At 52.2% G+C, this 15,970-nt stretch overlaps 1 long non-coding RNA gene across 1 annotated transcript in view; it reads left to right on the top strand.

Annotated features, from left to right (window-relative positions):
- Positions 1–15,584, top strand: part of LOC140428761 (uncharacterized) — a 29,501-nt gene extending 13,917 nt beyond the window's left edge. The window contains exons 2-3 of the long non-coding RNA XR_011948863.1: positions 785–922; positions 15,095–15,584. This is a non-coding gene — a long non-coding RNA (uncharacterized lncRNA). The remainder of the gene's footprint in view (positions 1–784; positions 923–15,094) is intronic.
- Positions 15,585–15,970: the final 386 nt, after the last annotated feature.

The following is a 15,970-nucleotide window of genomic DNA, read 5'->3' as shown; positions in this document are numbered from 1 at the left end:
AATTAAGGGCAATCTCCATCCCATTAACGGGATGCACACCTTATCTAACAGCCTCCCGAGGCCGACTGGGCGGCACAATAGCACAACGGTTAGCACTGTTGCTTCCCAGCGCCAGGGTCCCAGATTCGATTCCCGGTTTGGATCACTGTCTGTGCGGAGTCTGCATGTTCTCCTTGTGTCAGCATGGGATTCCTCCGGGCACTCCGGTTTCCTCCCAGATGTCCCGAAAGATGTGCCTGTGAGGTGAATTGGACATTCTGAATTCTCCCTCAGTGTACCCGAACAGGCGCCGTAGTGTGGCGACTGGGGGATTTTCACAGTAACTTCATTGCAGTGTTAATGTAGGCCTACTTGTGACAATAATAAAGATTATTAGATTATTATTAACGGGCTCCCCAGCGGGCGGGACTGGTCAGGGGCTGGGTGCCATCGATGAGGAGGGGTCACCGCTTGGCTAGGCGAGTGATGGGCTCAGCGCCCACGGTTCCCACAGGCCATCCAGCAGATTGTGTATCCCAATAACAGGGGCACTTCAGCTGCTGCCTGTCTGCCCACTGAACACCCTCAGGGCAGAACACTGTCCGTGGTTATATTGTGCGGGTCACTTTAATGCCCCCTGACTGTGAGCAGCCTCTGGCTGCACAGCTGATGGTTACTGCTAGTAGGGAATTGGCATGGTTAGTTATGTGAGCACTTCACAGCTCACAAGCTGTATCTTGTAGGTATACGTGCCATGTCGCAGGTGTGTGTATTACCTAGCAATTATTGTGGTTATATTGTGCAGGTCACTTTATCTCCCTCAAACTGTGAGGCCTGGATACTTTGTCTGAACCCAGAAGCGTCTATACCACAGAGACAGCAGCCAACAATCAAACACCCAACAGCTGGGCTTCAGCACTGAGGATACCCCTGTGGCCAGAGGGTGAGTGTGTGTGGATTGGGGAGGGTACCCGAGCGGGTGTCTGGGGTCCAGGGGTCCCTGCTATGTCTGGGCTATATGTGCAGGGCAGGGTCCCCCAGCACAGCTACTTCATTGGATGGCACCTTGAGAGAAGAATGGAAACATCAAGGGTGGGGGGCTTGGGGGATTTAAGGTTCCCGGGGTGGAAGCCATAACGGATTGTCTGTCTCTCACCTCCCCAATTCCTTATGGATATCACGTTCTGGATGGTATTGTGGACCCCGAAGCAGCTGTCCTCGCGGTGCTGGTGGCTGACCAGGCGGCCAGATGCCGGAGAAGGCGACGGCAGTAGCGTCGACGCAGGCTCAGGGAGGCAGCCCATGTGCATGAGCCAGCCCCACACCCTGCGACCTGATCGCCCATCAGGCTGTGGAGGGACCCAGAGTGGGAGTTCTGCGATGACCCAAGCTGTACAGGCATTATTGGTCGTTCGAGGAGATGTCGGACATCATGTGAGGCAGGAGGCTCTGCCTCAACAAGAGGACGGTGCGGCACTTGTGCCATGTCCTTGCAGACTTGTAAACTCATGGAAAAGGACATACCCACTCCTTACGGGCTTGAATGTTAACGCAGCCCTTAACTTTGCCACCAGTTCGTTGTGGAGCACGAGCGGGAAATTGTGTGATATTTCACAGCCTACTGCCCATAAGAACATCTGTGAAGTCACAAATGCCATGTATGCCCGGGCAGCTGACTATATAAACTTCGAACTGGACCAAGCCCATCAAGATACCCAGGCAGGAGGATTCTCCATCATCGCTGGGATGCGCCAGCTGTAGGCAATAATTGATGGCACGCATGTCACCTTGCACACACTGGGGCAACAGGAGTGCCCTTCATTAACAGGAGGGGTTCCAGTCCCTGAATGTTCAACTCGTGTTTGACCACCACCTCCGGATCATGAACGTGTGTGCATGCTTCCCAGGGGGTGTGCACGACAGCTACATCCTGGGACACTCTGACATCCCCGGCACCTTTGAGGACCATCCCAGGATGACGGTTTGGCTCAAGGGGGATAAGGGGTACCAGCTGAGGTCGTGGATAATGACGCCACGACAGAGGCCGGAGACCAATGCGGACACCTGGTATAACAAGGTCTATGCTGCCATTGGTGCTATCATTGAGCAGTGCATCAGACTGCTCAAGATGTGGTTCAACCACTCTGGTGGTGCACTGCAGTACACCACACCCCCGCATTGTGGTCATCTGCTGTGTCCTCCACAACCTTGCACAGCAGCGGGGTGACATGCTAGAGAAGGGGGTGGGCGCGGTTGGGGACATGGAGTTAGAATTCCTAAAGTACAGAAGGAGGCCATTCAGCCCCTCAAGTCTGCATCAACCTTCTGAAAGAGCACTCTACCTGGGCCTTCCCCCGCCCTATCCCTGCGATCCCAGAACCACACCTAACCTAAACATCTTTGGACACTAATGGGCCATCTTGCATGGTCAATCCATCTAACCTGCCCTTCTTTTGACTATGGGAGGAAACCGGAACACCCGGAGGAAAGGCACGCAGACACGGGAAGAAAGTGCAAACTCCACATCCAAGGCCGGATTTGAACCCAGGTTTCTGGCACTGTGAGGCAGCAGTGCTAACCACTGTTTCACCATTTTGCCGACATGTGGCCTTGTCTGAGGAGGAGGGCAAGGATAGACAGGACCAAGAGGGGCTGGTGGACGAGCTCGGGAAGAACCCGTGGGAGCAGCTGGAGGAAGGAGGACAGCTGGCGGCGTAAGTCTGGCATGCCCAGACGGGCAGAGAAGCTCTCATCCTTGCCCACGTCTCACAGGATGAGGCTTTGTCCATTTTCCTGCCTCTCCCCCTCCCCCCACCTCCCTTCACCCCTCCCTCCCCGCCGACTACCCTGTTCCACCCTCCCAGGGTCTGTGTAACATCACTCCAGGGTGATGGGCCTGTGTTGAACTTGTCATCGGGTCATTATACAAGGCAGGCAGGATGATGATGACCTGCTGTAAGGTAACCTCTGGGCTCCTCAATTTATGACACAGTCTGTCTCCTGTCTTTCTGCTAACAGCGTGTGCCCACCCATCAACTGTACATGATATGTCTCGGGGGACCACTGTGCCCGGGCAGCTGGGGGAGAGCAGAGTGCAATGGCGGGTGAGGATGCACGCCGGCCAGCTATGCAGAATAACATGACTGAGGCTTCACTTATCTCAGGTGAAACATGTTTTAGTTGTGAATATTTTAATCCCTAATTGTCCCAAAGTAACGATGGTGCCCCCCTTCAGTGCCCACTCAGTGATCCTCAACCTTCTTTATCCTCCATGCTCTACCGTTACGTCAAGGTGAGTCCCCAGGATGCACATCAGGGGTGGAGGCAGCCTGCTGCTTTAAACGCCCTGTGGCCTTTGAAGCCACTGGCAGGCATACTCTAGAGGCCCTGAGGCCAGAGTGCCACGGCCGCCTTACCGGTGAAACTGGTGTCACCGTGCCACCCTGTTCTGCTTGCTGGCCTTGAGATGCACCATTGACAGGAAAAGGGGTCTCAGGAGAGCTGAAGACCGCAGCCTTCAGCTGCTGGATGTTTCCGAGTCAGTCTCCGGTGCTCCCTCCTCCCAGACGATGCCCACAGGGCTCTGGTAGTCTCCATGGGATGGAGTGGCAGCTGGACTGAGCTCCAGAGGCCCTTGTGCCATCAGGCTCTGCCAGTCCTGACGACTCCCCATTGTCTGCACCATGGTGTTGACGCCCTCAGCGATGCTCTTCTGTGACTGAGCCACGCTCTGGAGTGTCTTGGCAATGCCCACCTGCGATTGGAACATGAACCGCAGAACCTCTGCAATATCCATCTGTGTCTGGGACACAGTGACTGGGACATGCAGTCGAGATGCTCAGCCATGGCTGTCATTGACTGAGCCACAACTTGGACATCACCACTCATGGCGAGGATGTCGTACTCCAGGCTTTCCACTGCGGTCACTACTCTAGCAGTGTTGGCCTTTGTGTCACACATTACCGGCGCCATCTCCTGCGCCCTTATCCTTTTTGGGCTTCTCCAATCGGTTATGCAATCACTGGAGTGTTGTTTGTCATAATATACACCAGTATATCATGGTGCAGATACACACACACTGATGGACACACAGCAAGACCAATCAACACACACAATCACCAGTTAGAGCACACTCACTATAAAGACAGGGGGCATCAGTTTTCCCGCTCATTCGTGATGCAGCCTCTCAGAAGGACAGAGCTTACAGCTTACAGCATAGATCTTCACCATGTGCTGAGTGCATAGACTGCTTAGGACAGGCATTTATCTTTAGTTTAATCTAACATCGTGTTAACCCACAGTGAAAGTATGTTCAACAGTTTCTAACTTAATAAAATAGTGTTGTACCATTTTAAGTGTTGGCGGCCTGTATGTGTTCCACGGATCCAGAGCACCCATCACATCATTGCTGATATCCCCTCCTGAATCTCACAGCCACAGCCTAGCGTCTGCATCAGCTCTGGGATAAACATGTCCAGAGGATCGACATCTGACTGGGACCCAGCTGTGTCCTGGGATCCAGCAGTACTCCGACTGCTGACTCCCTCTGATGTCCTGCCTCCGGCCAATGTGCATCAGCAACTGTGTGGTGCTCACCAGATTGTGCCCCTGAAACCTGTCAACTAAGGTTGCTCGCTGAGATGTGTGTCCCTGTGCTGGTGGATGGTGGGAGAACACCTGTGAAACATCAATAGTGGCATCCTCGGATCTCTCCTCTGAGGTGTTCTCCTGGAAGGCAGGAGGGGGGGGGGGAGGGGGGGGCACCCCAAATGGGCTGGCACCATCGATGGCCAATCTTGCTGTTGGTGACCGCTCTATCCTCGGTCACCCCGGCGATCTCAAGGGCCCGTTCCTCATAGGGGGTTAGGGCTCTGATGTCCGACACCCTGCCGCTCATTTGGACCCTTTCTTACACGTTATGCACCAACTTCTCTTGCGGGGTCTAAGAGAGGGCATTGTGAGCTACACACATGATACATCAGCAGGGTCTATGGTTGGCAACAGGCATGGGCACTACTGGGGCACAAGCGTTGTATTGTGCTGGGGCATGGCAGGCAGAATCGGTCCCGGGGGCAGGTGGCAATTTACCCGTGCGGCCTGGTGGATGTCGTTGAGCTTCTTCCTGCATTTGGACAGTAGTCCTCCTGGTCACGCTGCCCAGACTGATGGCCACTGCCATTGACTCCCAGGTGGCACTGGTGGCCCTGTGGCTGATCCTCTGACCCCCTTGGGAGAACAGGACAACCCATCTCAACTCCATAGTGCCCAGTAGCCTGGCCAGATTGGAATCTCCAAAATCTGGAGCAGGTTTTCTTAGTGCCCTGGCTGTGTGCTGTCTGGGGTATGTTCAGGGGGAACAGATTATATGCTGCTCCCCCTTGTTGCGGGGGAGCTACCCGCTGAGGCCCAGGCCAATCAGCTGGCGGGCCAGCTGTTTCCATCATGAAGCCCCTGGGGGATTCATTTCTGGCACTACTTGATGTTAGATACTGGTCGGGGCCTTGCCGACTCAGCCATCGGGAAGCTACCCACACTTAGTGCTTCTCCCATTAGATTGTGCCCACCATTTTATTTCCACATTTGTTACCTTTAATATCTTTATTTTTAACCTTATGAACATCGCTTATTTTGATCTGAACGTGTCTTATTGGAGAACATCTAGTCAAACTTGTGGGGTCAAGCTAACTCCAAGGTCAATATTCAAGAAGAATCACGAGAGTTTTGTATTAGATTTTGTATTCACCAAAGAGTAGGAATTGGTGGATGTTGAGTTTGGAGAAGGGTGTAGATAGCCTGGGTCACATTGAGATGCAAAAAGACGAGGTGTTGGGCGTCTTGAAAAATATTAAGGTAGATAAGTCCCCAGGGCCTGATGGGATCTACCCCAGAATACTGAAGGAGGCTAGAGAGGAAATTGCTGAGGTCTTGACAGAAATCTTTGGATCCTCATTGTCTTCAGGTGATGTCCCGGAGGAGTGGAGAATAGCCAGTGTTGTTCCTTTGTTTCGGAAGGGTAGCAAGGATAATCCAGGGAACTACAGGCCGGTGAGCCTTACGTCAGTGGTAGGGAAATTACTGGAGAGAATTCTTCAAGACAGGATCTACTCCCATTTGGAAGCAAATGGACGTATTAATGAGAGGCAGCATGGTTTTGTGAAGGGGCGGTCGTGTCTCACTAACTTGACAGAGTTTTTCGAAGAGGTCACAAAGATGATTGATGCAAGTAGGGCAGTGGATGTTGTCTATATGGACTTCAGTAAGGCCTTTGACAAGGTCCCTCATGGTAGACTGGTACAAAAGGTGAAGTCACACAGGATCAGGGGTGAGCTGGCAAGGTGGATACAGAACTGGCTCGGTCATAGAAGGCAGAGAGTAGCAATGGAAGGGTGCTTTTCTAATTGGAGGGCTGTGACTAGTGGTGTTCCGCAGGGATCAGTGCTGGGACCTTTGCTGTTTGTAGTATATATAAATGATTTGGAGGAAAATGTAACTGGTCTGATTAGTAAATTTGCAGATGACACAAAGGTTGGTGGAATTGTGGATAGCGATGAGGACTGTCAGAGGATACAGCAGGATTTAGATCATTTGGAGACTTGGGCGGAGAGATGGCAGATGGAGTTTAATGCGGACAAATGTGAGGTAATGCATTTTGGAAGGTCTATTGAAAGTCAAAGAGATCTAGGTGTACAGGTCCACAGGTCACTGAAAAGGGCAACACAGGTGAAGAAGGTAGTCAAGAAGGCATATGGCATGCTTGCCTTCATTGGCCGGGGCATTGAGTTTAAGAATTGGGACGTCATGTTGCAGCTGTATAGAGCCTTAGATAGGCCACACTTGGAGTATAGTGTTCAATTCTGGTCGTCACACTACCAGAAGGATGTGGAGGCTTTAGAGAGGGTGCAGAAGAGATTTACCAGGATGTTGCCTGGTATGGAGGGCATTAGCTATGAGGAGCGGTTGAATAAACTCGGTTTGTTCTCACTGGAACGATGGAGGTTGAGGAGCGACCTGATAGAGGTCTACAAAATTATGAGGGGCATAGACAGAGTGGACAGTCAGAGGCTTTTCTCCAGGGTAGAGGGGTCAATTACTAGGGGGCATAGGTTTAAGGTGCGAGGGGCAAGGTTTAGAGTAGATGTACAAGGCAAGTTTTTTACACAGAGGGTAGTGGGTGCCTGGAACTCGCAGACGGAGGAGGTGGTGGAAGCAGGGACGATAGTGACATTTAAGGGGCATCTTGACAAATACATGAATAGGATGGGAATAGAGGGATACGGACCCAGGAAGTGTAGAAGATTGTAGTTTAGTCGTGCAGCATGATCGGCACGGGCTTGGAGGGCTGAAGGGCCTGTTCCTGTGCTGTACTTTTCTTTGTTCTTTGTTCTTTGTAGATATCTGCCTATTCTGGTGGTGAGGAAGTGAGCGTTTACGTTAGAATCATTGCAGAAACTCTGGTGCAATTGACTTGAATCATTGCTTCTCCTCTTCTTCCGCCAAAAAGATTGAGGTGTTCTCCTTATTTGTTGGCAGTAATATTCCAAGTAGGGGGCAGTAAAAAACAGGGCAGAATATTGACACACAGGCTCAAAGTGCAAAATGAAAGCAAGTTTTTGAAAAATTTGTATAGACGAAATCCAATTATCATTTTTATCGTGCTTTGATCTTGAAATTAGCTTCCTTTACTTTTCCCTGTTCTTACAACCGTGGTCTCCAATTTCAGATATGCATAAATAGTGTAGTTATCATATGGAAACTGTCAGGCAGAATCTTTCGTTATGGAGTCTAAGTGTGGTGGCGGGCGGGATAATTGACATAATTCCCACTGGTCAGTGGGACGGCTAAACAGTCCACTTCCCTGTTCAGCTTCTTAATTATGAGCATGGAAAATCTCATGACGAGGTGGACAGGAGGTTTTAAATGGAACCTAGGCAGCCATGAACTGATTGCAGGCCAGAAGGTCGCATTTCTTCTCCAAAATCCTTGTGACCACACCTCAGACTGGAGAGGCTGGCAGATATGAGCAACCACATACAGGGACATACTGAATTACCATCAGTATGGCCTTTCATTCATTTCTAGATAGGAATACCACCTACAAGATACCCATGGCCGGATGAATGCTCATCAACAAAAGCTGCTTGATTGCTCCCCCTTCCACAAACATTCACTCCCTCCATCACCACCACCTCACAGTACCAGCCGTAAGTACTATCTAGAAAAATGCGCCGCGGGATCTCGCTCAGATTCCTTAGAAAGAAACCTCAAAAGCTATGACCACCACCATCTCGAAGGACAATGACAGCAGATATCTGGGAACCAACCTGACTTGGAACGATATTGCTGTCCCCTAACTGTTGCTGGGTCAAAATCCGGGAATTTCCTTTCTAACAGAACTATGGGTACACTTACACCACAGGAACTGCAGCTGTTCAAGAAAGAAGCTCACCACCATCTTTTCAATGGTACTAGCGATGGCCAATAAATGCTGGCTGAGCCAGGAAAGCCCGTATTCTACGAGTGAAGTTTCAAAGAATTAGAGTGGACCAGCAGCATGCAATACCGGCATTCGCATTTATTTGAATGTGATTAGTGGGTTTGACCCACTATCCTCCGGGCTGCCGCGATGTTCCACCTATCTCAGGCAGAAGTCACACGAGCACAGTTCAGTACAGGTATTTACAAGTGGGTATTGGGCACCATGGTTACTGAGGGAGAGAGAGAAGGTGAGAAAAATTAGAAAAATGTTTTAAATTGTGCCGCATGCCGGGAGGTGGCTGCCAGGGCCGGGGGGTGTAGCAGGGAGCGACTTGCTGACAGTTTCATGGATTCAGGATGTCCCCCTCGGGATTGGGATGGCCCGGCTCAGGCTGCCTTTGCTGCAGTATTTGTTTTAAATGCGCCCATTTGATACAAGTTCGAAGCCCCTGGCTGCTCACTCTGCTGACCACCCAGGTCAGTAAGCATTTAGAGTTAGAATTGTACAGCCGCCTCATGGCTTTAATAGCTCCCAAAATGTCTCTTTACCTTAGAGCCTCTCTCACATGGGGTGATTCCACACTCTGGCTGCAATTTAATGGCCTTGTTGTGTCCGACTTGGTGACGCAACAAGGCCATTTAATCTCGTGAGACCAAATATAATGGCACCTAGGGGGCTCTCCAGGTCATTAGAGATACTTGGGTAGACGGGCTCTGGGCAGGGTGATAACCTCACACTCCCGCTAACACCTGGACATCTTGGCACTGCCAGCCTGGCACTTTGGCTGTGCCATCTGGGAACCCTGGCAGTGCCACCAGGCTGGCATGGACGCTGCCAGGATTCCAGAATGGTGGTGCCTGGGTGCCAGGTTGCCTATGTCAGGGATCGGCCCTGGGGGTGCCTTGGCCTTAAGAAGCAGGGTGAGAAGTGGCTCGAGGACCCCATAAGAGGTAGGTTGGGTGCAGTGGGGGGGATCCGGAGGCTGCGGTGGGGTAGCTGAGAGGAGATTGAAAGATCGGGGCGGCATTTGAAAATGCGCCCTGGTCTGCGGATACTCTTCTTGCACTGGCAACTAAGCTCATCAGTGCAGGGAGAGATGCAAGCGCAGCGTTCCTTGCCGAGTCGGAAAGAAACAGTAAAATGCCGCTAAACATGCCCAAAATGGGACTCTGTTTCATTTTTGTTAAATCGCGCCCTCTGAGTCCTGATTGGTCACATAGATCATGTGACCCTGTGTTGCCCTCAAAAGGAAAATCACCGCAGTGCCATTCAATTGCCTTGTTTCCCAAGGTTAAAGTGAAAAGTTTGTCCGACCATGAGGAACGGCAAGGACAATACTTGTGGTTCAAGCAAACAAATTATACTAGTCACTGAGCAGCTGGAAAATCTTTTACATGCAATTAGAAAATAAAGTTATGAATTAAGGTTGATCAAATATGCATATAATAAATGAGCAATAATACACAAAAGAAAAGAGCAGTTGGCATAGTAAAAGCAGAGAGACAAAATTAGTTTAAAATAGAAGTCAATTTTTCAATAGTATAAATTTAATAAATGCTTATTGATTGAAATGGAATGGAAACCACTGAAGAATTGCGGGCCATCTGAATTTATATTGATGCAAAATTCATACAATTTTAATGTATTTACCATTTCCCTTCTGCCTTTTGCTTTCTATTTTGTGATGATTATATTCATATTAGACTTGATTGGGTCACAATTGTGCTTATTCTAATAACAAAATGAGACACGCGGAGAAAAATATATAGTGCAACAGTTTTACAATGACTATTATTTGTCATGTCAAATTTTCATTATTTCTCGAGTTTAGCCAATTTGAAAGCAATCTGACTTAAATAGAAATTTACTTTTTTAATCATCTCACACTGAAGGACATTTGATTGTAATAAAATGAATTAATATAAGTTTATTTCTGTGGTTTAAATATGTGAGAACTTTTAATCATTGAACTTTTTATATGAATACTTACCATGTCCAGATGACTTTCCTGTGCATGTAATTTTTACACCTTCATACAAGATTCCTATGGGTTCTATATTTTTACACAACCAATAATTCACTTGAAATAAATTTCTCACCCCAGCGCCAGTAAAAACACAGGAAACCTAACAATTTCAGAGCATAATCTCTGCCCCTCCCCCTTCTTATGGCAGCTAAGGGTGGTGATTCTGATTTTCCTGTTTACACTTCCTCTTTCCACACCTTCTGCATCTTTACCTGTCCCATTGCCATCTTTTTTTTGCCTTGCACTATCATCCCTTTTGTCATATAATCTCTCCATCCTTGCACTCTATCACAAATCTTCCTGTTTGTTCTTTTCCCCTTCCCCCCATCCCTGGCCTATCTCTGCCTTACTGTACTCCCAATTCTGAAGAAAGTTCAACAACCTGAAACACTGAGGGAATTTAACATAAACACACTCCACCTTTCCAGCAGGGTATTTGCAGGCAGGGGGCATGTAAATGAAACAAATGGCTAGCCCACTGCCTTCCTGCCCACTCCCGAGATGTCCCCATGATATGACGGGTGGCTAGGGCCCACCCTTAGACCTAGATGTCCATAACTGTCTGTGGTAATACCAGGTATTGCGGTACCAGAGAGAGGAATAACCATTGGCTAGACCGCGGGGTCTACCATTGGGCAATGTACATAGCCCCGCCCTGAGAGGCGGGGTATAAGAACCAATGCCGTCCCAGCAGCCTTCATGTCTGTAACTTCGCTGCTGGGTACAGTTCTATCTGATTAAAGCTGAATCGATATGACTCCATGTGGACTCGAGCGTATTGATTGTGTATCAATTTAATCGGATAAGTACTTTTGAAGGATGGATCTCTGCATCAAGCCGGCGTGCCTTCAGCTCAGCCCGCACGCAGAAAACTCTGCCGCGATTTTTAAGCATTGGCTGGCATGCTTCCAGAGCTACCTCGAGACGGCTGCCCACACACCCACGGAAAGGCAGAAAAAACACCTCCTACACTCGCGGGTCAGCCCGGCGATCTACCCCCTGATCGAAGGGGCGGCGAACTATGATAAAGCCATGGAACTGCTGGAAGGACACTACATTCGTCCACTTAATCAGGTCTACGCCCGTCACTTGCTGGCAACGAGATGGCAGAGCCCAGATGAGACACTAGAAGATTTCTACAGGGCACTGATCGTGCTGGGCCAAAACTGCGGCTGCCCAGCGGTGACGACGAACGAGGAATCCAAACTTTTAATTCGAGCCGCTTTCGTGGCAGGAATGATCTCCCCCGACATTCGCCGAAGGCTGCTCGAAATGGAGACGCTGGGCCTCACCGAGGCCCGGGCCCTGGCAGGGTCCATGGACGTGACGTACAAAACCGCCCTTGCATACGCCCCCATGCGCACCGCGCCCCCCTGGGCTGTGTGGCACCCCACCGCGGCAGCCCCCCAGACTTACCCGCTTAACTCCCAGACTTACCCGCTAACTCCGCAGGCCTGCGCGGCAAGGCGCCCCGCTACCGCCGCCGGCCAGTGCTGCTTCTTCTGCGGCCAGGCGAATCACCCGTGCGTGATGCCTGGCCCGCATCGTCACCTGCAAAGGGTGCGGCAAGAAAGGCCACTATGCCGTGGTCTGCCTCGCCCGCGCGGTGAACGCGGTGTCCAATGACTACCCTCAGCCATTCCTCCAGCCGCCCGTTGCGCAGCCACAGCCGTTCTTCCACGTCCCGACCATCCCAGGCCCACCGCCGCACTCCCTTTTCCCAGCCCCGCCGGCCCAACGCGCACCGCAGCCTTTGCCCCGCCAGGCAGCGTCGCAGCCGCAGCCATTCTTCCCCCCGGCAACCATGCTGGAGGAGTACGCGCAGCCATTTTGTCCCTCGCCGGTCCAATCGTTGGGGTCTCCGTCCCCAAACTCCATGGGCGATCCCTGGCCGGCGCCATCTTGGATGGGGCCTCAAGCCCCCAGCGCGGCTGGCTACGTGCTGCCGGACCAAAACCCCTTGCTGCAGCTGGCCTCCGCCACACTGGAGCAGCATGCGCCGCCAGTTTACTCCTCCCCACCGCCATCTCCGGAGTCCCCGGACTCCACGTGCGTTCCATGGCCGGCGCCATCTTGGATGGGGCCTCAAGCCCCCAGCGCGGCTGGCTACGCACTGCCCGACCAAAACCCTTTGTTGCAGCTGGCCTCCGCCTCGTGGGAGCAGAGTGCGCCGCCATTTTGTCCCTCCCCGCCGCATTTTGTTTCTCCCCGCCGCCATCTTCGGAGTCCCTGGACTCCATGTGCGATCCATGGACGGCGCCATCTTGGATGGGGCCTCAAGCCCCCAACACGGCTGACGGCTTCACTCCTTGCTGCAGCTGGCCTCCATTACCCTGGACCAGAGTCGGCCCCGAACACTAGCAAAGGCCACCACGACGATCGGCATCAACGGCCACGTGACGTCATGCCTCATCGAGCACGGAGAGCTTCGTCCACCCCGACACGGTAAGGCGCTGTTCTCTGGTCACCTACCGCACCCAACAAAGGATCTCCCTGGCCTCCGGGTCACACGCGGTGCCTCACGAACCTCACCGTCCAAGGCAGGGAATTCCGCAATTTCCGCCTATACGTGCTGCCGCACCTCTGCGCAGCCACCCTTCTGAGACTGGATTTCCAGTGCCACCTAAAAAGCCTTACTTTTAAATTTGGCGGCCCTGTACCTCCCCTTACTGTTTGCGGCCTCGCGACTCTTAAGGTCGACCCGCCTTCCCTGTTTGCGAACCTCACCCCGGATTGCAAACCCGTCGCCACCAGGAGCAGACGGTACAGCGCCCAGGACCGGACCTTCTGCAGGTCCGAGGTCCAAAGGCTGCTGAAGGAAGGGGTCATTGAAGCGAGCAACAGCCCCTGGAGGGCTCAAGTAGTGGTGGTAAAGACCGGGGAGAAGCATAGGATGGTCATCGACTATAGCCAGACCATCAACCGGTTTACGCAACTGGACGCGTACCCCCTCCCCCGTATTGCCGACCTGGTAAAAGTCTTCTCCACGGTGGATCTCAAGTCTGCCTACCACCAGCTACCCACCGCCAGTACACTGCCTTCGAAGCAGATGGACGGCTCTACCACTTTTTAAGGGTTCCCTTCGGTGTCACAAACGGGGCCTCGGTCGTCCAGCGTGAGATGGACCGAATGGTTGACCGGTACGGCTTACACGCAACGTTCCCGTATCTTGACAACGTCACCATCTGCGGCCATGACCAGCAGGACAACGACACCAACCTCCGTAAATTTCTCCAGACTGCGCACCTCCTGAATCTGACTTACAATAAGGAGAAGTGCGTGTTTAGCACCGACCGTCTAGCCATCCTCGGCTACGTAGTGCGAAATGGAGTCATAGGCCCCGACCCCGAATGCATGCGCCCCCTCATGGAGTTCCCCCTCCCTCACTGCCCCAAGGCCCTAAAGCGCTGCCTCGGCTTCTTTAGCTGCTATGCACAATGGGTCCCTAATTACGCCGACAAGGCTCGACCCCTAATCCAATCCACAAACTTCCCCCTGTCGACGGAGGCCCGCCATGGCTTCTGCCGCATCAAAGCGGACATCGCAAAAGCCACGATGCGCGCCATCGGCGAGTCCCTCCCCTTCCAGGTCGAGAGCGATGCGTCTGATGTAGCTCTGGCGGCCACCCTCAACCAAGCAGGCAGGCCCATGGCTTTCTTCTCCCGCACTCTCCGTGCCTCCGAAATTTGCCACTCCTCGGTCGAAAAGGAGGCCATAGTGGAAGCTGTGCGGCACTGGAGGCATTACCTGGCCGGCAGGAGATTAACTCTCCTCACGGACCAACGGTCGGTGGCCTTCATGTTCGATAATGCACAGCGGGGCGAGATTAAGAACGAAAAGATCTTGCGGTGGAGGATCGAACTCTCTACCTTCAATTACGAGATCTTGTATCATCCCGGGAAGCTGAACGAGCCTCCTGATGCCCTATCCCGCGGCACTTGTGCCACCGCACAAGTCGACCGCCTCCGAGCCCTCCACGAGGACCTCTGCCACCCGGGAGTCACCCGGTTCTTCCATTTTGTTAAGTCCCGGAACCTGCCTTACTCCATCGAGGAGGTCAGGACTGTCACCAGGGACTGCCGAATCTGCGCGGAGTGCAAACCGCACTTCTACCGACCAGAGAGGGCGCATCTGATAAAGGCTTCCCGTCTCTTTGAACGCCTCAGCATGGACTTCAAAGGCCCCCTCCACTCCACCGACCGCAACACGTATTTCCTGAACGTAAGTGATGAGTACTCCCGGTTCCCATTCGCCATCCCCTGCCCGGACATGACCACAACCACTGTCATCAAGGCACTTTTTACACTGTTCGGTTTCCCCGCATACATCCACAGTGATAGGGGGTCCTCCTTTATGTGCGGCGAGCTGCGCCAGTTCCTGCTTAGCAAAGGCATCGCCTCGAGCAGGACGACCAGCTACAACCCCCGGGGAAACGGGCAGGTAGAAAGGGAGAACGGAACGGTCTGGAAGACCATCCTGCTGGCCCTTCGGTCCAGGAATCTCCCAGTCTCCCGCTGGCAGGAAATCCTCCCAGTGGCCCTGCACTCCATTCGGTCACTGCTATGTACTACCATGAACTAGACACCTCATGAACGTCTCCTTGTTTTCCCCAGGAAGTCCTCCTCGGGGACCTCGCCCCCAACCTGGGTGGGAGGAAGACACCACATTCCCGGAGTCACTACTGCCGGGGCCCTCACCAGGATCGCCGCCGAAACTTAGACGCTCCAGTAGGATGACAAGGCCGCCTGATCGTCTGATTGCAGCACCATGAAGAAAATTAATAACGCAAGAACTTTCTCCTCAACCCTCGATAGCTTGGTACCTGCAATACCTGGTCCTACCATGAAAAGGCAACAGTAATACTGGCCATCACCCCGCTGGCTCTTTTTTTAACAGGGGGTGAATGTGGTAATACCAGGTATTGCGGTACCAGAGAGAGGAATAACCATTGGCTAGACCGCGGGGTCTACCATTGGGCAATGTACATAGCCCCGCCCTGAGAGGCGGGGTATAAGAACCGATGCCGTCCCAGCAGCCTTCACTTCTGTAACTTCGCTGCTGGGTACAGTTCTATCTGATTAAAGCTGAATCGATATGACTCCATGTGGACTCAAGCGTATTGATTGTGTACCTCTGTCCAATTAATGGACATGCAGTGAAGGGCCTGTTTCAATCTTGCCGCAATAATACATGCGGCTTGGGAATGCAGAATGATTGATGCCAGCCCACTCTTTCATAACCTTGGGTTAAAAGGCAGAAAGGAACTCCCTTTGGGTTTGCCCTTTACCAATCGAGTCAATCCCCTCACAAGATGGTACCTCTGCCCTTTATTTCTCACCCACCTCAGCCTCCAGAACCTGAACCCTCTACCCATAGACATTGGACCACTGGAAAATGTGGCTGGATAAGTAGATCATAGCTCATAGATCATTGATCATAGAATTTACAGTGCAGAAGGAGGCCATTCGGCCCATCGAGTCTGCACCAGC

The sequence above is a fragment of the Scyliorhinus torazame genome, chromosome 8 (assembly GCF_047496885.1).
Source record: "Scyliorhinus torazame isolate Kashiwa2021f chromosome 8, sScyTor2.1, whole genome shotgun sequence".
Classification (NCBI taxonomy): Eukaryota; Metazoa; Chordata; class Chondrichthyes; order Carcharhiniformes; family Scyliorhinidae; genus Scyliorhinus; species Scyliorhinus torazame.
This window is presented reverse-complemented; position numbering and strand designations above follow the sequence as displayed.